This window comes from Onychostruthus taczanowskii, unplaced genomic scaffold (assembly GCF_017590055.1).
Source record: "Onychostruthus taczanowskii isolate IOZ18803 unplaced genomic scaffold, ASM1759005v1 scaffold4, whole genome shotgun sequence".
NCBI lineage: Eukaryota > Metazoa > Chordata > Aves > Passeriformes > Passeridae > Onychostruthus > Onychostruthus taczanowskii.
Window position 1 is genome coordinate 4,818,979 of NW_024501459.1, and position 22,683 is coordinate 4,841,661.

The 22,683-nt window shown below is 38.6% G+C and overlaps 1 protein-coding gene across 3 annotated transcripts in view; it reads left to right on the plus strand.

The window, feature by feature from the left end:
• Positions 1-22,683, plus strand: part of FAM110B (family with sequence similarity 110 member B) — a 113,668-nt gene that overhangs the window by 24,508 nt on the left and 66,477 nt on the right. For all 3 annotated transcript variants that reach the window (XM_041413028.1, XM_041413027.1, XM_041413031.1), the window contains exon 2: positions 6,085-6,215. The gene's annotated coding sequence lies outside the window, so the exon portion shown is untranslated. The remainder of the gene's footprint in view (positions 1-6,084; positions 6,216-22,683) is intronic.

A 22,683-nucleotide genomic window follows, 5' to 3' on the forward strand; every position in this document is an offset into this window, starting at 1 on the left:
TTTAATGGAATTGGGTGTCACTTTTATTGCTTTGAATGTTGGTCATTGTCCCTTGGGCACACCCAAGGGAGAAGTAACACATCTCAGATGGGGGTTCACTACCAGGAAGGGTTAGGATTCTCATGTCTCTTGCACAGCTTATCTTCTGCAGATCTGCCAAGATGATGGAAAGATTAGGGGCTACAGCAAATTTGTTTTATAGTTTGTATAAAAATCCTACTTCTCCTACTGTGGCCAGATTTGTAACAAAAACAATCATGAGTCCAAATCTGAAGTCCTTAAGGAACATTTATGTAACTTTGATGTTGCAAAGACTTTTGAAAGTGTGTATGTATTCCAGACTATCATTCTTAAGATGATAATGGCATCACTGTTAAAAGCTAGAGAGAGGTGTCACCCATGTTAGATCTAAAGTCTGTCTCATGCATAGTTTTGCTTATATTTCCATGCTTTTCTTATGTTTAGTAGAGTTCCAGTTCTGCCCATTAAATGCTGCTGATTTTCAGAAAGCTTGTTGTTTGTTAGAATTCAGGCAGGCAGTGTAACATACGGGTTTCCCCTTTGAGCTGCAAATAATTAATTTCTCTCATGTATATTTGCATCAATGTCTTGTCTTCAGGTTTTTCCAAATAGCAGGCAAAGATGGTGATAGCATATGGTTGCTTCTAATGTTTGTTCCAAAGTCAAACTAATTACTTAGCTTGCATCTTATGAACAACAAAGTGGTTATGATTTCATGAGGACTATGAAAAATGAATAAAGGTAAATGGCAAACTGAAAAGCAGGACAGTTCAGAATTTGGATTATTTGTGGGGTTATACCCAGGCTGTCATTCAGAAACCATTATATTTAGGAAATAACTTTGAGACAGTATACCGACATCTTCCCTGGATCATCAATAATGTCTCAGAAGTGCATTATTTTTTGAAAATTTCAAAATTAACTACTTTAGTGATATTCTTTTTAGTAGCTTCATTGACTTTTTTTTTAACTGATAGAGAATTCACTGAAAGCTCTTACAAAAGGTCTTATTTTGTCTTAATTTCAGCTTCTATTCCCTATTTTATGGTTCTCTGTAGTGTTTGCAGTAATAAGGCACTGAGGTATTTTCCTATTCCCTTTCACAGTGAAAACTTAAGAAACCCAATTGTTTTGAATAAATTTCCTGGTCTTACTTACTTACAATTAATCATGGTACCAGGACCCTTCTTAAGCCTGTCTTCTGGTGTCACTTTGTGCTGGTTTTGGCTGGGACAGAGTAAATTTTCTTCATAATAGCTGGTCTGGAGACATGTTTTGGATTTGTGCTGAAATCAGTGTTGATATTACAGAGATGTTTTTCTTATTCCTAAGCAGAGCTTGCACAGTGTCAAGGCCTTTTCTGCTTCTTACAACACCCCACTCTTGAATCATTACACTTGCTTTTCATCATGTGCCTCATTTTCCTCTTTTTGGAACCTTTCTTTGAACTCTTAGTTGGCTGTTGCCACCAAACCCAGGAATGTTCACAAGCTTACAGGCTTTCTTCTTTCAAGTGCTTTGGCAAGAGGTGTATGTTCACAAAGACTGAAGAGGGTAGGAAGTAGTACATTAGCATATAAACACAGTTCATAAATTCCCAGTTGCAGTTTTTAGTTGGTACCCCTCGAACTGTGCTTTCAGGTCCCCACCTGTACTTTCCATCATCTGATGCTTTTCTGTGCAGTTTCTTGAAGGAATGGTTTTCTATTGGAATTGTGTTTATCCTCTTGATAGCCACCTGTCTTAGCAGACCTAATTCTGATTCCTTTTTTGTTGTAATTTGTTTGTTTGGCATCTAACTGTTTCTCAGGTGCACAAAGAAAGTAACGGCATGGAAATCCATCAGGTCCATCCATGCTGCTGCTTTGTTCAAGTACTGTAATTTCCTTGCCCTTCATTCCCCTCCACAACAATTCCTTCCTCAAAAAACACACCATCTCTTTTTGCTCATCTTTGGAGCCCTGTTTTACTAGGCTGCCTACTGATGCTCAAGCACTCTAATTACTCTGTCATGATGTCTGTACGTATTTTCATTTATTTTTTAACTTCAGAAAAACAAATCCTATCCTGCAAAACGAGGTAATGGGCTGGCCAGAAAACCTGTTTTTCTGTGTTCTTTTTCTTTTTGGTTCATATTATATTTTAATAACTGATACAAACTGTAAATTAAACCCTTGGTGTTGGAAAGTAGAAAAGAGAGTAGCTGAGAATGTGGGCAGAAGACTAATAAAGGTAAAATGAATATCTGCTTTTTGTATCTTCTTGCAAATATATTTCTCAAAATCCAAGTATTAGTGTGTTGGACTTGGAGATCTGCTTCTAATTGAAGCTTTGTTTCAGTATAATTAACGTTTAGGAGATTAGTGCACTTTTATACTTCTGCAAATGTACTGTGACTTTCCCTGACAGTGGCAAGGGGGCTGTGCTGAACCAGAGTCTCCTAGTGAGATACTCATGGCTGCAAGAATGGTGGTAGCAGAACCTTGAAACTTTTAAAGCTGTTGCTACCTTCCAGTTGTCCAGTGGATGTAACTTCTGCTAGCGAAAATTAGCAGTATTTTCATCAAAATTTGCAGGGAGTAAAGCTCCTCTTAGTATCTTATAGGTGTCTTACTTTGCAATGAAATTTATTAGGCTTGATCTGAATTGGGGCGAATACTTCTAACAGCTGGGTATCACGTCAGAAAAAAAATGAATGTTTTTCTACCTCAGAAGTAAAACCTTCAGTACTGAAGATACTTTTTACTAGCCAACAAAAGTAATATAGAGTAATAATTAAAGTAGTGGTGTGTGAAGTATGAATGTATTAATATTAATTGTGGGAAGTGGCTGACCTGAGGTTTTTCTGTGTATCTTAAATTTGATTCCTCCATATTTTTGGGGTTTAATGTTGAATATGGGAACAGATTGCAACTTAGTTTTATTATTGATGTAAATGAAAATAAGTCTGTCTGCATGAGTAGAAACTGCCAGAGTTAGAGGGTATGGACCCTTTCTTACAAAACTCCACTAATGTTTCTGAAAATTGTGTTCTCTAAATTGACTATACCTTTTAATTTATGCTTGATGTGAGATTTTTACTTGAAAATTATAGAGAGATGTGAGAGTAGTGAGTCTGTACCTGCAGCCTATGAAAATGTAGGGTCTGCATTAAAAAGGTTGAATGGTTTTCAACAATACACATTGCTAGATATGTCCTTGTTTCTAATTATGTACAGAGCTGAGGTCTTCTCCACCGCTTCTGCTTTGTTAAATAACTTTATTCTCTCACAGATGTTTGACTGCATATCTTTTTTTTGACACAAAGTATACCTTCTTTGAGTAGCTAGGTTCCTCCAGCTGCCTAGTTTCAGTTCCCTGACTTATGCTTCTCCTCCGTGACAGAGGTTAAGGTAACGCCTTATCAAAGCAGCAAGTTATCAAATGCTTATTAATCACATGCTGCTGAGCTTCCATATCAGCTTATTTCTTTCTAAGGAAATCCTACATTTTTAAAGACTTTAGTTTGGATTATGGTAGACTTGAGTCAGGTTTGATGGTTTAGATTGATGCCTTTGGGATTATTAGAATAAGAGTGCCATTCATTCAGTGATTCATGAATCCTTCTAAATTACATTTGGCTTCTCTTCCATGAGATGTGTATTTTTGTAAGTATTAAAACTTTGATTTTATACTTAGCAAGAGAGGAAGAACATAGCAATTGAGGATGAAAAGTCCTTTCAGAAAAAAAAAGCCTAAAGACTTGTTGATACTGGACAGCAAAGCAGGAAACTACATGTGTCATAAAAGGCTCCAGCTTGTTGGATAAAGGCTGAAACTCAGGATGTAGTCTATAAATACAAAACAGGTTCATAAAAATATTTTAAAGGTGCAGTTCTGAGCACTTTAGAGAAGCTGACTGATAACTGTTCAGCTATTTAATATAAATATATTTGTGCAGATGCATGCACACACACACTCAATACAATACTTTAATCTTTAAACATGAAAGATTGATGTTTATTTCCCTTATGAGACTGGTAACATTGCTAACACCAGATATACATTTGGGAGCATATTTTTTGCAGATTCTAAACCAGCAATTTAGTGGAGAAACAGAAAGAAATGGACTCTAATTTCAACAGGCAGAAGGGAAGGAATTTGTGAAGCTGAATATTTACCTGTACAAAAAGTCACAACCTTTTTTCCCTACAGTATTTTGTCACTAGTTTTTGTTTTTAAGCAGTACATCTAGCAGTCTTCTGGGGATTTTGGGAATGTCTTCTATCCTGACCAGCTGACAGCTGTTAAAATTTGTCACTCAACTTGAAAATAGAAGTGTTTGTACTTGAACTTGCTCAGGCTGTTGGCCAAGCAACATGGCTGGAACAGATTTACTAGCTGCAGCTAATGACCATGTTCACTTTTTTCCCTTTGACTTGTCAAGTGTGAACTTAAAGAGATCCTTTTGCTTACACAGTTGCTTTGGTTTTTAGACTGAAATGACCATCATTCAGAATTGCTGCTTAAAATACAATAATTTGGATATCAGAATAATTTGTAACAGTACAAGAGTGTGTTTCTGGCTGATTATCTGTTGTTGTGCTTTGTTGTACTGTACAAGGAAAGATTGAAAAACTTATTTTTATTGCCATGTTTTAAAATTTTTTATCATTTACCAAATACCAGAATAACACTACTACAGCAGCCTCATAATAGCTGAGTAGCTGTAATGCTATGCCACTCTGAATATACTTATGCCTTCATCTTCCTCTTGTTATTTTTTCTAATTTTAAATATTTACATGCAGATACCAGTCTGTCTGAAATCCCCGTGTTGTTACTTTTTTCTGTTGTACAACTGTTTCAAAGGCAGTCTCTCAAGATGAGACTTCATCCACCCACCCAACACAAACAAACTGTTATCTTTGGTGCACTATTGTCAAGACCCAAACTCAGTCAGATTTGATGTCAAGATCCAAAGACTGAGTGAAGAAGCCCAAAGTAATTGGAATCTGACAAATATTGCTGCCTGTTTGGTTTGTTAACAGTATGAGACCAAAAAAGGTTTTCTTGAACTTGTGCTTAAGCTGTTTCTTATTTTTGAGATTTTTGTTAAAAAAGCATGTATTTTTGAGATTTTTGTTAAAGGAGCCCTGTGTTTCATCTCATGGTCTGTTACCTGACTGCAGTCCTCTTTCTAGACTGAATAGCTGATTAGAAAATTAAAGTAATTTGAAGCCACTCAGAATTGTTAGCTTAAAGGAAGCTGCTGTGCCATCTGCTTGTGCCAGTAAGGGTGCTGGACCACATACTGTCAAATAAAACCAAACCACAGAAATCTCATGTACCCAAGTACTTTTCTGTGTGATTAGAGCTGGTCTTACCTCAGGTGGCATTTTGAGAAAAAGAATATAAGCAGGGATTTAGGTCATAGCTTGTAAACTACCGAATTCTGTATGGTTGTTTTGCATGTAAAAAGCAATGGTGAAACATATTCATTTCAGGAAGGCAATGTTGTTATCCTCCCCTTCTGATGGTGGAATTTAAGGATTTTTATTTTTTCTGAGCATAAGACAGTGTTTTAGAGTGGACTTCTAACAAGGCTGCTTTGTCAGCTGTGTGGAGGTCATCTGCAGGGGGGCTAGGTGGTGTTTCTTGCCTGCAGGGGCACAGGACTGTATGAGTCCCTTAAGAAGATGATGTGTCACACTCGTGCTCTTTGCCCTGAATCATATCCATTGCATGTCTCTGAGCAGTTTCAGTGTGGGGAAAATAATGACATGAAAGAAATTTAGAATTGATACCTGTAGGCCACCTGTTAAATTTCAGGGCTTGGAGATTATGCTGTTTGGACTGGCCATATGAAGGCTAGAGACCATCTATAGCTAACTGAATGCTTGTCCGCTATTGCTAAGCACCTTTTTGAAACCTTTAACTCCAAAAGAAGATGTAGGGTTCTAATTTTGGAAATTTCCGTTGTTTTAACCAAGATGCAGCCTTTAGGGACACTGTTCTCTTATCCATTCTCAAACTGTGGCTTTGATGATGAAACTAAATGCCTTCCCTGTTGCTGTGTCTCCAGGCATTGCTGCAGGGAGCCTCTGGGAGTTCCAAGGTGAAGAGATCTGCCTTCATCTGGAGGCCTCTGCTAAAGGTGAAGACCTCCTAACGCGCCAGACAGCCTTAGCAGGAGTTCAGAAGTCTCACACCAAGGTAAAGTGGTTCATTTTTCAAGCAAATTGAATTGTCTGATACAATTCTCAAAATAAGTATTTTTCTTCTTGTGTAATAAACACTCAAGTGCATCTCTGAGCATTCTCCTTCTTTTGTGTGTATAGCTCCTTGCTACCTGATACAAATGTTGCAATAGCAAATTCTGGGGGAGGGGAGAGGAAAACAACATAATATGCATTGTAGGTTAGAGCCAGAAGTAATTCCTTAGATTATTAGTAGGAAGATACATCTACAGTTCTTTGTTGGCAAGGGAACAGGCTGTTTCTGAGCTCTACAGCATGCTCTGTTTTTAGAAATATATCCCACTTTAAGTGCCATATTCAGAGCTCGCTTTGAGTGGCCACAAAAATATGGAAACACTGTCTGGTATCTTCAGCAACGGGAGAAGAATGAGGTTTGTATATGATGATTATCTGTTTATCAGCACTGTGGTAATTTTTTAGCATCCACAGCCCATTCTTGCTTGTACAGGATAAATACTGATGGAAGAAAAGGACATGTGACCCCAATAACATTGTTGAAATTTTCAATGTTACAGTTGCACACACTTGGGGAGATTTGACTATGCTATGGTTTTGTTTGCCAGAGTTTTGAAGGTAGTGATGATATATGCAGGATCTTTCCTTCATACTGACAAGATTAATTGAACTAAGTGTAGAGAGTTGGCTGAAAAAAGTGAATAGTAGTGGAATGTTTATTTAGGATTGAAGGTAGGTGCTTCTAAAGTTCTGTCAGTTTCTCCATTTTTGAAAACTACCTGTTGCAAGGTGCTAACTTTGTTGTTGGAAAGCTTCCTAAATGAATATTTCTTGATTCACCTGAGAAGAATTGCAGGTTTTTCTAGTTAATCCTTTATTGATCTTAATTTAAACTGAAATTAGAGCTCTGAACTAGACCAAAGTTTGTTGTCCTTCCATCCATGGAGTAAAATCAAAATTGCTGTTAAGTTCTCTCATTAGCAGTGTCAGTGCTTCAACTCATAATCTTCCCTCATGGTCTGCTGTACACATCAGGGGGTGAGTGCAATAGGCACAGTTAGGCCCCCTTTGCTGCACCATGCCCTCTCTCTGCTTCACATTTCTTGGATTTCAGCTGCACTCATGTTTCTCCAGTCCACTAGCAAGGTCATCTTGAACAACTGAGGACACTGTATTTAAACCCTGACAGAGCAGAAAAGCTGCTGCTGATGATTGCAAAGTTATTTCAAACTGAAGGAAAAAAACCCATCCAGAAATACTTATATCTGTAACATTTCTCTTTGTTACATTTGCCTTAGGAGTACACAAAGCAGTACAAGTTGAGATAACCATACATTACAAAGACACAGCATTTCTTCTGGGAGTTATTTAAACATTTATTTATTTTTGAAGTGTAGTTTTATGCTTTGAGAGAGTAAAGACTTCACAGAAGGTATCCTCATAACCCCATGGGATGCATGGATGTGTCTAGGTGGGATGGTGGTTGGGTTTCAAACACAGCAGTGTTAGTGTAGTGCTGGGTTTTGGTGATGCACAGCATCCATGAGTGAAATGCAGCCTTGAACACTCTCACTGCTTCCAACAAGGCAGTTTGTTCTGTGCCTCTCTGTCTTGTTTCCCTTTGTTGCTAACTAGAAACACATGATATGAGACAGCCAAATGTTCTGGTGAAAATCAAGGACACTTCATAGCTGTGAAGATTTTATATTTGCCCTAGTTTTTTTTTCTTTCCTTTTCCTCATTGATGCAGCTGTAAGTGTTGTAAATTATATGAATAATTGATCAAGGAGTTCTTGAGTTACCTCAAATCATGTTATGGTTATTGCTTTTTAAAACTGCTGCTCTTTGTTGTACTACAGCATTGCCCCTATGCTGTTCTGTGTGTGTGGTTTTTATAGCCTTAAAGTTTTCTTCTGCTTCTGACCCTTTGCTCTTCCCATCTTTCCCCTTCTCGGCAAAAATGTGTTGTTTCTGCTTCAGTGTATTCTGTGATCTAAGTGAAAAGCAGAGTCCTCTTTAACAGACAGCAACACATTTTAAAAGCCCTTCCCAGCCCTGGGAACAGTGCAGTGCACACATCTGGTTTCACATAAGCATGAATTGCTGGCTTCACAAACACGGAGCATTTAGTCCTTGCCACAGAGTTAGCTAAAGTGTTCTGTAACTTGAGACTCTATTTGAAATAAAAACAAAATTGTATAGCTTCTTTACCATGCTAATGGAAAACATTTAATTTGCTTTTTTCAAGCCAACCAAAAGTATGACGCAATGCTGCTCAGGCAGATTTACAGTGCCTTTTCTTCCCTGGAAATCAATACGGCTTGGAGGGGCTGCTGTGGGAGCTGGCTAGCTGACTGCAGTCCAGCTGCATTCAAATGTAAACTTCTGTACCACAAACCAGAACTGGTGATTTTGATTTATTCAGGCATCACTGTATCTCTGAGATTGTGGTGTTGGATTTTATTCTTTGCTTTATTGCAGTTAATACTATATTGGATTTCAAAATAGCAAGTTCAGTGGGCTTATGATTTTTTTTCATGAAATCATTCAGTGATTTTCTGTGTTTCCTGAATTGCAGTACTTAGGTCTGTGGTAGCGATATCAGCAAAAGCAGATCTACATACATGGCCATGTGGGCCTTTCAGTGGAGTGTTTCCCCCACCTCCCGCCTTAAAAACTAACAAAAGAAGGGGCAACACCAAAAAGCAGGCCCTCCTTCAGTGTGAGCATTAAGGGCTAGCATAAGCATTTTCTACTTTGCACACAATAAGCCCTGAATATTAAATGTTGTTTGATTTCTCTCCTGCTAGAAGAGGTAAAATGCAAGAGTTCTTTGTGAGCCCAAAAAAAGTTTTCAGAGGAGAATCATGGTTTCATAAGTGAAACCAACAGTGCAGATTTTCATAGTACACCAACTATTTTGCCTTTGTTTCTTTTCTGATTCCTCACTGTCTCCACTAATAGCTTTGACTTTATTTAAACTCTCCACCATAAGAGGCTGTTGATGTTCCTCTCCTTATTTTTTTTCCTTAATGGGATTTCAGTCTTGCTTAAAAGCTTTACCTCTGGCAGAAGGTCTTTTTTAGAATGGCCCTTTGGGATCCTTGACACTGCTTTTCTCCCTGAATGCTGTGTTTCTTTGGGAAGTCTGTCCCTGGTGGTCTGTGTCCTGGTCATACCAGACACAGTTCTATCAGAAGGAAAATCACAATTTGATTGCTAGCTTGCCAAAAGGATATTTCATCTTCTTTTTAAGAAGAAAATTTCTACTTCCATTTCTCATGCAACTGTGATCCAGGTTTTTTTAGTTCTCCATCCATTTTTTTCTCATATACTTAACAAACCCATGGTGAGTAAACAGCTTGAGAAGACAGTGTAGAGGAATTGAGGTCCTTTTTGCAGGGATGGCTCGGGATGCCATGGGTTAGCAAAGAGATACAGACACATTTTGGAAATACATTTGACCCATAGGTTTTCTGTTTGACTGTTCCAAAGTTCTTGTGAGCATGAAAGGTCTGTCATTATAGTTTTCCTTTTGCCATCTTCCCTGCACTAGCACTGGCAATCCAGGCTGGAGTATGCCATAAAGACTTCTAAAGCTACACTTTGAATAAAGCTTACATTTACTACAGAATATTTGCTTTGCATGGTTACAGTACAAGCAGTGTATCCCTGTGTAAACACTGTAATGAAGTTGTTAAGAAGAAAGGAAACACTTACAGCATTTGCGCTAAAGTTCATGGAGCATGAGATAGCTGCGCTTAGGATGCTGATACTTTGAAGGGATTAAAAAACCTTCTCAGAAATAAACACAAATAACATTCTCAGACTAGCAAAACAGTATGCAAATGATGAGAAGAACAGCACTAATTATTATGTAGAGAATAATCTGATTTGAAATGCCACAGTGGAATCCACTTTATGATCTGACCTTCCTACATATGAATTGAAAAGCAGGAAAAAGTACAAGGCATGACCTAAAAATGGTAGTCTGGAAGCTTCTTTAGGTATGTTGGGTCTTATTTTTGTCTAGCCTGAAATGTAGTTTTTCCTCTTGAGTCAAACCTGAATAAACTGGTTTGAGTGTTTGCGTTGTCCTCCTGGTTCCAGCTCTGCCAGACATAGCTACTTTATTTTAAGAATTGCTCTTACTTGGAATTTGAGTCCTACTGGAAACAGTATTGTCAGGAGGCTGCAGTCTTGCTGTTAAGAAACTTAAATAAGATAAGGCTAATCCTATTGTATGCTTCTACTTTCGGAGGTAGTGTAGAAACTTGCCATTCCTAGTTAGAGCACCACACCATTCACTACCTGCTGTATGGGATTTCTGTCCCTTTTTTTTCTGAATTGCTGGCTTGGCTGGACATTAATATTCAAAATGTTTCACGCAGTTGTAGATGGCATTATACTGTGCCTACTTTCAGACTTACAGAAAAATAAACCAGCTCTTGTTTTCTATAAGTCAAAGAAGGTGAGAGAAAATAAATTTACCTATAGTCTCTTTGATTGTGTCAAATTTAGGTTTCTTTTATACAGGATGTTTAAATTGTTTTATTTATGTATCAGTAGAGATGGAGTAAGGATTAGGATACTTATTACCTGTGAGCTTTTGCTGACATGATTTGTAAGTTTCAAAACCAGAAACACTTTGCACATAGTAAGAATTTTTGTATTGTCATTTTGGATCGGTGCTGAACCAAACTTCATTATCCTACTTCAGGAAGAGGTAGTATTGGCTATTAAAAAAAAAACCAACCCAAAAAACCAACCAACAACAACCAAATATAATAATTCTCCTACAGGTGTAGCAGGATAATCTACTTCCAATATTTCTTCTTACCTTTTGCATTTGGAGATTAAACTGCAAAATTACTTCAGAATGAGGTTATTTATTGCTTTGTCTAAATCAACCTTAGGTTTCTTAAAACTTACAGCATAACAGATGATTTGTAGAGAATTAGGCTGCTAGAGTATATGTTCTTTGAAATAAGTTGGTTTAGAAAAGGCACACTTTTCAGGCTCTCCTAAAAATTAGTTACTCTGTAAATCATTTAATCTTAGGCAGTGGTTAGATGTCTGTGTGTGGGTAATTAGCAGTTGTCTCTGCTCCTTTCTTTTAAAGGACCTGAAACTTTTATAAGACGGGATAGTTCTCTGTAGGTTTTGACTCACTGGGAAGATCTAGATTAACAGCAGAAACTTTTTGTTGTTAAAACAGCAGCTGACTTGCTGTGTGCCCTTGGGCATGTCCTCTTGACTTCCTTGCACCAGTTTGCCATTGTATCCACTGCCGTTGTCACCACCATAAAGTTCTTTGTAAGCCTGTAATCAAAATGCAGTTTGAAGCTGTTTGTTATTCTCGGTGTACTCATCTTCATTTGCTATGCAGTTCCGCATATGGCAGTGTAAAGCACAGTGGAATTATGCAGTTTAGTCTATAAAGTACTCACACAAAATAAAACCACCTTGTGCAACCTGTATTATAGTAAAGTAGATTTGAGGAAAAAAAATAACAAAAACCAAAACACACTGAATTTTATTTTGGATTTACCAGAGCATAGAAATACTGCTAGTGGGGGATAAAGCTGTTTGGTTAAAAATGGGAATGCAAAAGTTGAGAGGGGAAAAAAAAATCTATCCTAGAAGGGCTACGTGGCAGTCTTAATTTGCCTGAGTCTTTAGCAGAGGTTTTCCACTTCTGTTTCTGCCAAGCAAATTAAATTTATGAAGAGAAGTTAACTCCAAGGGTTGGACTGTTAGTATCTTTTGACAAGGTTAATGTGGTGAAGCAGAATATTGGTAATAATGAGCTGACATTTAACAGTGGACCAGCTGAGAGATCCTTGTGTTCCTACGTAATGTGAAGATTGAATGTCCTGTAAGCTTATTGTTATATGTTTTGTACTTGCTTTTGCATGCATGCCAGGACATGCTCTGGGAAGAGGCATAAACTTTTTTCCTTTTTTCTTTCACAAATACATTTCTTTCCTGTCTAGAGCTGGAATAGAGGAGCACAAGAGGGGTTTTGTTAAATACAGCAAAATCTAATTACAGCTTGATTTAAAGCCACATTTACACAATGGCTGAGGGGTGAGTTCACTTCCACAAAAACAAACTTGTTGGCTTCCTACTGTGCATCGGGGAATGTGAAGATGCATGTCCTGGAGAGCAACTGCCTCCCTCTGCTGGCACCAGCTTTTCTTACGCTGTGCTACAGCTCTGTTACATGATATAAAAATACAGCTGTACTCCAGTATGAAAGAGCAGTGATGCATGAATTCATGGGAGTGTTCTCATCTTACTGGTTATGCCACAGGTAATACATGGGACATCACGTGTTCCATGTGATAGGTCTGATGTCTTCTTTTCACGAGCTGTAGAAACCTTGTTCCTCTAAAGGAATGGTTGTTTCCTTCAATATGTATCTTGAACAGTTACGTCCCTGGTGGTTCAAAGGGAAATGTGAGTGAACAAAATACATTTTCTCGCCATTGTGGTTTTCCAGTGCACACCTCTGGAAAATGCAACATCTCATTTTTGCCTGCTGAAGTAGCTGAAAATGTGGTTTCCTTTCTTCAATTGGTTCAAGTGTTCTGCTGTTCTTTTAAGTCAGTTTCTCAGATGACAAGGCTGCACATCTCCAGCTTAGTGAAAGCTCATAATTTGTAGTAGGTTTTTCACTTCCAGGGATAGCTTTTGCTCAAGAACCCCATCACAGGTGGCTTCATAACAGCAGCTCATAGTTAAGACTATGGTCTTTATTCTTCCCTTGTTTTTGGCTGATGACTGCATTTTTAGAAGTTTTTTATTATTGAATTTGCACTTCATGCTGCTACTACTCCTTCAGTTTCTGCTGCTCTAGTTCATAAGAATTACAATAGCAGAGTTTAGAGATTAGGTATATGCACTGCCACTATCTAGAAAAATGAGGCTCTGTGGAGGTAGAAGGTGGCCAGTGGTGACTGAAGTTGCTGTGCTGCCCAGCAGCATTGCTGAGCCATGCTTGAAAGCTGCTTAGTGAAAAGATTTTTGTTAGTGAGAGGCTGGGGCAAATGGGTTGGTGTACATGGGAAGTCTTGGGGAAGGAGGAACAGGCACAGGATAGGTGGGGAGGGAAGGGGTCACTGACATTCACAGAAATGAAGGAGGGACACAAAGCTTGCCCAGAAGAAAGCTTTGCAGACACACTGCTGGAGAGGCAGAAGTAGAGATGGAGGGCCCAGCATGGACAGCATGTGGATGGAAAGCTGAGGAGGGAGATATGGCCCTGTGAGCTGTGTCTTTGAAGTAGGGTTAGTGTTGCAAAGTCCAGAAAAGAAGAAGGATACAGATCTGCAGACTGCTTATGAGAGAAGCAATGAAGGAGAGAGTCTGTCAGGGTATTTCTGGCCACGAAAGAATCACCCCAAGTTGTTGGTCCCACCAAGAGTTGGTGTGCCAACATGTGAAGAATTGTAAAGTTGCAAGAGGCAGAGAGAAGAGGGGATGGGATCTTGTAAGATGAATCGTTCTTTCACCACTAGAGTGATCTCCTTCTTTCTTTTGTTTGGTGTCAGCTCATTTCACACTTCTCAGAGTATTTCAAACCCAGCCATATTATTATGATTCTGGTGAACAATATCTGAAATTGATGGAGGGGAAAAAGAGGACCACAAAACTTGCTGTGACAGTGAGAGAGGTCAGTGGATGAGAATCACGTCCCTATGTATAGCTCTATAGAGTTGCACTCCAAAGACTCCAAGAAAGTCTCTTTACCATGAAGTCATACCCAGGGAACTCTGTCCTTCTTAAGTCTTAGAATGTTATTCAGTTTACACAGACTTTATAAATAGCAAATCACCATTTCTTGCTGCTGCTTGAGATATTTCTGGGCTTGATTTGGTCCTTGATGGAGTTCTGTTCAGCGTTTTGCATTTTTTCAGAGAATTAGTCATGTGAAGGTCATCAGCTGGAGAAAGAGAAGTAAGGTGTCTTTTTCAGCATTGTTTTGTCTGCATTGTATGTGGCCTTCAAACCTTAAGGTGTCCCTAGCTGCTAGGAGAATCCCCTTATGATTTAGCCTTTTCCATCATATAATGTTGAATTTCTGACTAGTAGAGAAGGAAGATGAGTATTCATCAAGATAAAAAAGCAGTCAGGTCTCACCTTACAGTAGTCTTCTCCAAGCCAATATGGTGAAGAAAATGCTTATGGGAAGGAGAATCTTTGAGCACATTTATGAGTGTCCAGGGATTAGAGTCAATGTTTTGTTTGGCTGCCCGCAGGAGAATAGTGGCATTCACACTGCAATACAGTGTCCAGTGAAGCACTCATTGTCACAACCTGTGTGGTCCCTGTTCTTTGTCTCCCAGGTGGCTCTGGGCAGCTGCTGCTGGAAACCACACTGGTACCTAAAGGAGTCGTGTGGCTTTTGCATTGTCTCACGTCAACCCGGAGTTCTGCAGTTGGCTTCTCAAGAGGAGATGACTTGAAGGGCAGAGGTGTATGGATTGCCTCTCCCTTTGCTTCTGATGATTTTTTGTTGTTAAATGCTTACAAAAAACTGAAGCAAACAGTTCAATAAGATCCCAGCTCCTAGTCAGCGTTGATAAGCAAAAGTGACTTGGTATGAGTTGCAAGCTTTGTTCTTTTGGAAGCTTTTCCTTCAGCTGTGACAATTGTAAAGTTATTCTTCTAGGAGATGCTCTGTTCTTCCACCCTCACCCCTAGTACACTGAACTGACTAGGTGTTCCTGCTATTTCTTTGGTGGATACATATTCAAAGATAATGACATTTTCAGCTGTATTAATTACCAGAGGTACACCATCAAAATACAAGGTATGTGATCTTATTACTTTCCTGAAAGAGCCATAAAACCTCAAAACAACCAAATTCTGGCCTTGTAAAATTTTTATAAGGAAGATTAAACTTAAATTTGTGAATGATATTCCAAAAACATGTCATATATGAGAGAGGTTGTTTTCTTTGTTCTAATTACAATGGATCTTCTCTATATTTTAAAAAGATGTAACTCCTTTGGTGAATCTAATTTTTAGTTAAACAAAAGGTTTTTTGGGGCCCTGTCCACATGAGAAGGTTTACAGAATTGAGGCATTGGGTGGGATAACACTTCTGTTGCATCCACTAGATATGGTGGCATAAGGGACTTGATGTACCAAATGTGGCCAGTTGATCAAATTAATCAATTGATTGCTGATCTTGAGCATTGAGTGCCCACTGTGGATTATTCACTGAAGCCTGGTCAGTGCTGCCTAGTAGTGATATGGGGCATTGAGTTGTTCAGAAGGCAGTGGCTACATGTTTTCTGCACCAAGAACTCCTGCACCTCTTCTTCATTCAGGAAGCAAATCTCTTTATCTGCAAGGCAGTGAGCCGTAAGTGAATTTCCAGTGGAGGACCTCAGTCCTGGAATTTCATCACTGTCATTGCCCGTTTTGGTGAGCTGGGAGTTGTCTCCCAGCTCACCAGAAGTTACGTCATGGTGCCAAATGCAGCTTTTCAAGATAGTCTTTATCCTTCCGTAAGGGCAGCTAATGTCATGGTGGTGATAGTGGGTGATCCAGAATTACCTGCTCTGCAATAAAATTAAATGTTTCCACCTAGGCTTGTTTCTTAGAAGTTGTGTTGAATGAAAATAATCACTATTTATTTTTTTCCAGAGGAACTGGTACTAGGCTTTGTGATCTCTTGAAGTCCGAAGAGTACAAAGAATAGAAAACAAATTCTCTGTGAACTCTTTTGCTGCTGATTCTATTTTTCCACTGTTGTCCCTGAGTCCTCCTGCACTGACACAATGTAATGAGAAGAGCTTGTTACTCCCAACAATTAACAAGTTCTTATTAACAGACTTCTTAATAGACTTAATTATAAATACTTGTGCTAGATAAATACACAATTTGGAAGCTAAGTCAGCCTTCCCTGATTTGTATGTGTTGACATCTTCAAAATAGTTTTCTGATCTGTAAAGAAAGAAACATGTTTTTGTATAGATCTGTTTAATCCTGTTAAACAAAAAAAAAGTTTAAAAATAATATCACTGTGTCTCTTTTATTGCTGCTGCCTCTTGCAGCCACAATTTGTAATTTATACTAGCTTGGTGCCCTAAGCTTTCAAAGAAGTGTTTACTCCTATGTCATATAAACAGTATTTGATCAGAAGCACCCAAGAGTGAACCACTCAAATAAAGAAAGACCAAAATACATGACCTCAGCAAAAAAACAGTAATTTCTATGTGATTTAAGTTGTCTTTACCTGGAACTGTTTGGCATTAAAGTGTAATCAGTCCAATTTCCAAGCTCGCTATATTCGCATCAGTTGTAAATGAAGTCTTGTCTTGCCTGTGGATTATTCCTGTAGGGTTTTGTCTTCTTTGGAGCTTTCTGTTTGTCATCTCTCTTCTCTTTCTGTGTTCTACTAACAAGAACAGGTTCAAAGAAATTAATAAATCTATATAAATAATGCTTACTTTGTGGCTGTTTCAAGTTGCATCTTAATAACTCATTTCTACAAGGTCTTTTGCATTGCTTGTTCACTTTTTTCACTGCAATAGGCAGCCTGTAATGAAAATGTTGACTCACCTGAATGATGTCTCTGTTTTCTTTATTCTCTAGATCAGATTGCAAGATAATTTTAAATTACAAGTATTAGATCACATTTCCTTGGACAATTGCTTTTGATTATACTAAGTTACTGCACTCACCTATTTAAGTCACAGTCAACATTTTAAATATCAGTGTTAAGGGAAGCAGGAGAAGGTGTTCTAAATGATGTTTGCTCCATATCTTACTAATTTGATATTTTGAGTCTCTTCAAATTAATGGTACTCCTTGTATTAAAGAATGTTGTATAAAAAAGGAAATTGATTTGTCTTGAACCAAAAAATACAGGTAATCTTGGCAAGGGGGAGTAGGGCAGAAGGGATCTATGACATGCAGCCTGGATATGCACCTAGTGTAGTCTTTCATTATTTTATAGATTGCATGACAGCAGCCTTTAATTTTTGAATGCTTTAGTTCTAGTGCAGGTACTCAAATGACTCACCAGCTATCTGAAGCATCAGGTAACTATACCAATCTTTAGCTTTGTTCTATCTTCTTATCCTTGTTTCTATCTTCATTTTCTCAGTGGTAGGCTACAGTGAGTTTAATTAATGTTTAGGAAAAAAAACCGCCAAAACAATGTGGGAAGTGTTCCCAAGTGTTCTCACGAATACAGCCTCTGCAGGCTTTCTCCTGGGATGGTCAAGACATGTGGAGGTCTCCTTACACAGAACCTTCAAACACTGCATAACTTCACCCCAATCTGCCAACAGGCTGCACTTCTTGCAGTGGAGGTGATAATATTTTAAGAAGAGATGTCTCCTCTCTGCTGCCTGCAGTGGTGCCTTCATTTTGGTGGTTGGTCTTTGCCAAGGCATGACCCTGGCCTTAGCTACATTCCCCCTCCACTGAGGGATTGCTGTGTGCCACAGACTGTGATGTTTAACCACAGTGTGGGGGGGTCAGCCCTTCCAGCTAATCCTATCAAAGTGCTGAATTGCAGGGGTTCAGACAAGAAATCAATACTCTTTTTCCGTCTGATTGCCTCGAAGACTATGTAAATTAAATCTGTCTGTCTGTAAAAAAAGTTATGTCTACACTACAAGAAATACAGTTGGCAAGTATGAGCTGCTGCTTGTGTTGCTGCTGGGAAGGATCTTGCCTGGATAATTTTGTTTTCAAAGTAGTTATTGGTAAGTTCCCCTGAGCTTTGTAATAGTGAGATGCAAATAATCTATACAACAATGACAGTTCTACTGTTTTCCTCACAAGTTTGTAGATCTGCCTGCAGCAGGCTTTGAAAGTTGATGAGGTGAGTCAAGATATATTGCCACCTGGGAGGCATCCTTTGTTTTCTGGAGTTCTCTGCCTATTAATACCTTTTATGTGTATTTTTGTTGCTTTTTTTCTTCTTTGAAACATGCTTTTCTGATTTCCTTTTGTTTTGTTGTGTTTAGGCTTTTTCTGTACTTCTGAAGTGCAGACATGCATCTCCTTCACCACCAGCAGCTTCTACAGATTTTAGAGTTTATATTTTTAATATTCAGGCCAGATCACTTATCCCCAGTTAGTTAGTTTTGTATGTTTATTTACTTGAGGAAGTTACCTGTAAGTTCTGCCAAACATTAACTCAGACTCGGCTGCAGTAAGGCTGGAGGAGTGTCATGGGTTGGGAGACATGAGATGTTCTAATATATGATATAATTGGGAAGACTTTAACAAGTCTCTGGTTTTATTCCAAATTTTTTCTTCCACTAGTTTTGGGAACTGAAATAGTAAGTATACAGAAACCCAAAAAAATGATGTGAATACTGCAAAACATGATACGTAATTTTCAGACTTTTCCTTTATGCACTCTTATGTCTGAGAAAGTCAATTTAAATCCCAAGTTCTGAATAAATACAGACTTCTGAAATAGTTTTTTGCTCCAACATAGAGTGTAGGATTTTAAAAGACAAATAGTACATCTAATTTGGTTGGTTTTTAGCCTCATTTCATTGATGTGATGCAAAACAGTAGCAGAAGCTACTTTTACCTGATGTCGTGTACTAGTTTACTACAAGAGTTTATTATATGGGGAGTACCTCAAGAGAAAGTGAGCCTTCCAAATTCTTCCCAACATCAATATGTCAAAGCTGTTTAAGTTTGTTTTAAATGAAACAGATATGGAATTATATAAATGGGAGAGTTGTATGTACTCTGAACAGCTTGAATACTGTAAGTGAGATAAATGATTAGATTTTTGCAAGTTAGGCATGCAGGTGCTGCAGCCCATGTGCTGAACTGATCAGCATGAGAACTCAGTCCTGTGTGCAGGGTTATCCACGTTGCTTCACTCGTTCCTTCCAAAAAGGAATATTCATGCTAGTGAGTGGGATATGGTGGGATTGCCAGCAGCAGTCCAACTGAGTATAGAAATTATGACATTTTTCAAGTTCTGCAATTTTTCATACTTACGCAGTTTTTGTTATAGAAAACAAATAATGCCTACAGTGAAGTCTGTGTTAAACACTTAGGTAACTCTGAAACTTGCTAATGTTTCATTTTTCTAGCAGACCTTCTACTGTGGTTATGCTGCTTTTGTTTTGACTACAGACTACTGGAATTTGCTTTGAAAATATCAGTGTCTGTTGTATTTGAGGATTACTTTTGGAGCAGCTTCTTTTATAAATCCTGATTCAGGCAAGAAGAGACTTTCTTGGGTCATGTCAGCAAAGACCACATTGTTGTAGAACATTCAGGAGATAAATATTTGAGACTGACTGAAATGTCCAATTCTGACTTCACTTGGTTTTGAGTGTTCACCTTTTGATCTTGCCTTCCCCTGTTTATGCCTACTTTCTGTAGGGACAAAAAGGGTATCTGTAATGCTATTAAGGTTATGTTGTACGGGATTACTGATTTCCCATCCTACCTCTGATATGTTTAGGACTTTAAGACTCACTGCTGAGAGTCATCCACTTGATGTAGTGGGAAATCAATGACCTCAAAATTGCACTGAGCTTCACTGGGTACATTATTAGAAAAGCTGAATTATACTTGCTGTATGTTGGTGCTCACAAACTGTATGTGAGTTTACAATGAAGACTAGATACAGGCCTGTAACTGTTACCCTGATTTTTCCTAATCTTATGTTGATATAAATTCTTGACAAAATAATAAATGCCCACTAACGTGATGTGTGTGCAAGCAGTGTTAAATTACAGTGCCTGTGAGATGAAGGCTGTTATGTATTTCCAGTTTGCTTAATTTAAAACTGAAAATTCTAATGCTTGTTCTTTTAGAAACTTGTTCTGGAAGTGCAGTGGAGTTGCATCTGGGTCAAAGGTCTGAAAGGTTCCAGCTGGTTTGGGTGCTTCATAAGAATTGCCACCTGAAGAAATTCTGGTAATTGACACAAGTAGTATTACAGGTGGTGGCTTATGTGAGGCTACTGTGCCATGCAGGCATGTGCTTCTGGGAAATTGGGCACTTTTTTTTCCCCTCCCAGGACTAGGAAAGGAGGATGAAGAAATGGCCTGCTACTTTGCCCAAGAAAGGCAGAACAGTAAGCCATTTGTCCCTAGAATGTGGCAGAATTCCCCTAGTGCACATTTCCCGTCTTCTTTAGAGCACTTCTCAGTGCTCATGCTAGTTTTGATAGGATCATCCCTCTCCCCTTCACTTTAGTTGGAGCACCATGCAGGGAGGAAAGTGTCTGCTCAAATGTTCAGAGAAGGATGGAAAGGAAGGGGTGGGAGCCACTTGGCTTGAGGAATAGCCAGTCGTTTGTTTCCATTTATGCTAAGTTTTTATTGCCTTTCTTATGTGACTTGTGTGCTCATTTTGCATTAGAAGATTGGACAAAAGCGTCAAGCAGTTCTTGAAAGAAGGGTAAGAGGATCTTATCAGCTCAGCAAAATTTAACTTGCTAGGTGTACAAGCTGACCAAGATGAAAGTATGCTCTTCTTTAGGAACATTATATGGAATAAGAGTCCTGATGACTCTTTCATAAAAGAGCTTTTCGCTTGCTCTATTAAATAATTAAATCTCTCTTCCTGGAGAGGCTTTTCATCTGTGCCAGCAAAATGCTTCTGGCTTCTTGTAAGAAGACCGTGAGACTGGGTTCCAGTATGGTGAGGCACGGCTGCTGGTTTTATATGGACACAATTTCTAGAAATTTAATTATAATCTTTCTAAGATTAGAATCTAAATTTATTTTACTTTTGGCTAAAAGGGCTTGACATTTAATAGGCTGTCTTCAAACTTGTTAGCCTTGATTTCTGAGGTAACCAAAGCCATTGCATAGTTTTCTTCTGGGATTCATTGTGCTAAATATCTTCAATTCTGGTGTAAAGTAATAAGATCTTAGAGTTGCTCTGAAACCCTGAATTATGGGTGTGGACTGGAGACTTGAAGTCTCAAAGGTTTGCAATCTCTGAGCTCCCAGTGAGCTGCCTGGCAGCAAGGACGGTTTTGTGCAAGTGCCTGTATACATTAATGTCTGCAAAGAACCACTTCATGTTCCAACAGTCGCACCTCGACTTGCTTTCTAGTTGCATCTTGCAGCTCAATATAAACATCTCCTTGCATAGAGAGATGTAAGAGAGTGAAAAACAGTCTTTGAAGAATTAAAAAACAATGGGGTTTAGAGAGCCTGATGGGTCTTCATTGTCATCACAGAAGATCAAAGAAAACCTTGGAGCTGCTCTTTCTACTCAGAATTGGAAATAACATTCTTAATTACAGAAGTGAGCAGGTCTGACAGAGTTTTTCTTCAAAGGGAGGAATGCTATACTTCATCTCTCAGCCTTTGCACTCTTTGCAGCATAGCATTTTTGAAAAATTACCTGTCCTTTAATGGAAAACTTGTATTTAAAGTTTTCCCAGGCCAGTCTTATCTCAGCTGGATATAGTCAGCTTCAGGTTGTGTCACCCATTTCAGCAAGGTGATCCTAGTGAGCACGCTAGTAAATAGAGAAGAAGAAAATGCCACCAGGGTGATGAAGATTAATAATGTGGAGGTGCTGGAAGTTTACTTACTATATTGCAAGCTCTTTTTCTGCTTTTCCACTAGGGAAATCTGTATTTGTCTATCAGCTTTCCGGATTGAGTGATGCTTTCAGGGCTCTTATTTTCCACCAACAACTATAAAATTGTGTCTCCACTTATGAAGCCCTTCTGTGGCTTGTTCCAGTGTAGTTTTAACCTTCTGTGTCCTTGATTTTAAGCAGTTAACCTTTGGTTCTGTTACACCTTGTGTTAGGACTTCAACATCTTACATCAGTCATGGGGTGTGTTTTTGTTTTGGTTTGGGTTTTTTGGTTTATTTTTGGGGTTTTTTTTAGTTGTTTTTTTTTTTTTTTTTTTATTGCGCTCTTTTTTTAAAACCTGTTTGTTCTGATCTAAAAATGTGTCTTACTTAACCATTTAGAAGCAGAGGCTGCTTTTGTATAATATATTTTCCAATCTTTGACTTGCTAGGGTCGTGATCATTTCTTTTTTTTAAACCTCTTTGTTCTGGTCTGAAAATGTGTCTTTCTCACTTAACCATTTAGAAGCAGAGGCTGTTTTTGTATAATATATTTTCCAATCTTTGACTCGCTAGGGTCATGATCATTGGTTCTGTGTGAGTCTGTCATGCATTATATGGGGTCCATGTTCTGGATGCAGTGTTTAAAGCTATTTCTGTGCTTATTGTAAACAGTGTGGTCCCTTTCTGTGGTTCACCAACTTTTGTGGCCATCTGGCTGGTCCGCCAGAGGCTGTGAAAGGGTGGCTACAAGGGACACATGTTTTGGTCTTGAGAAGGCCTTGGTTGTGCTGACAGGTGTTTCTCCCTTTGAAATGGACAGTTCATTCTGCATCTCTGCTGGTAGCTGTGAGGAAAGGAAGTGGAGAGAAGAATAAGTAAGGTGGAAATACAAGAGGACACAAAGCATATTGGTGT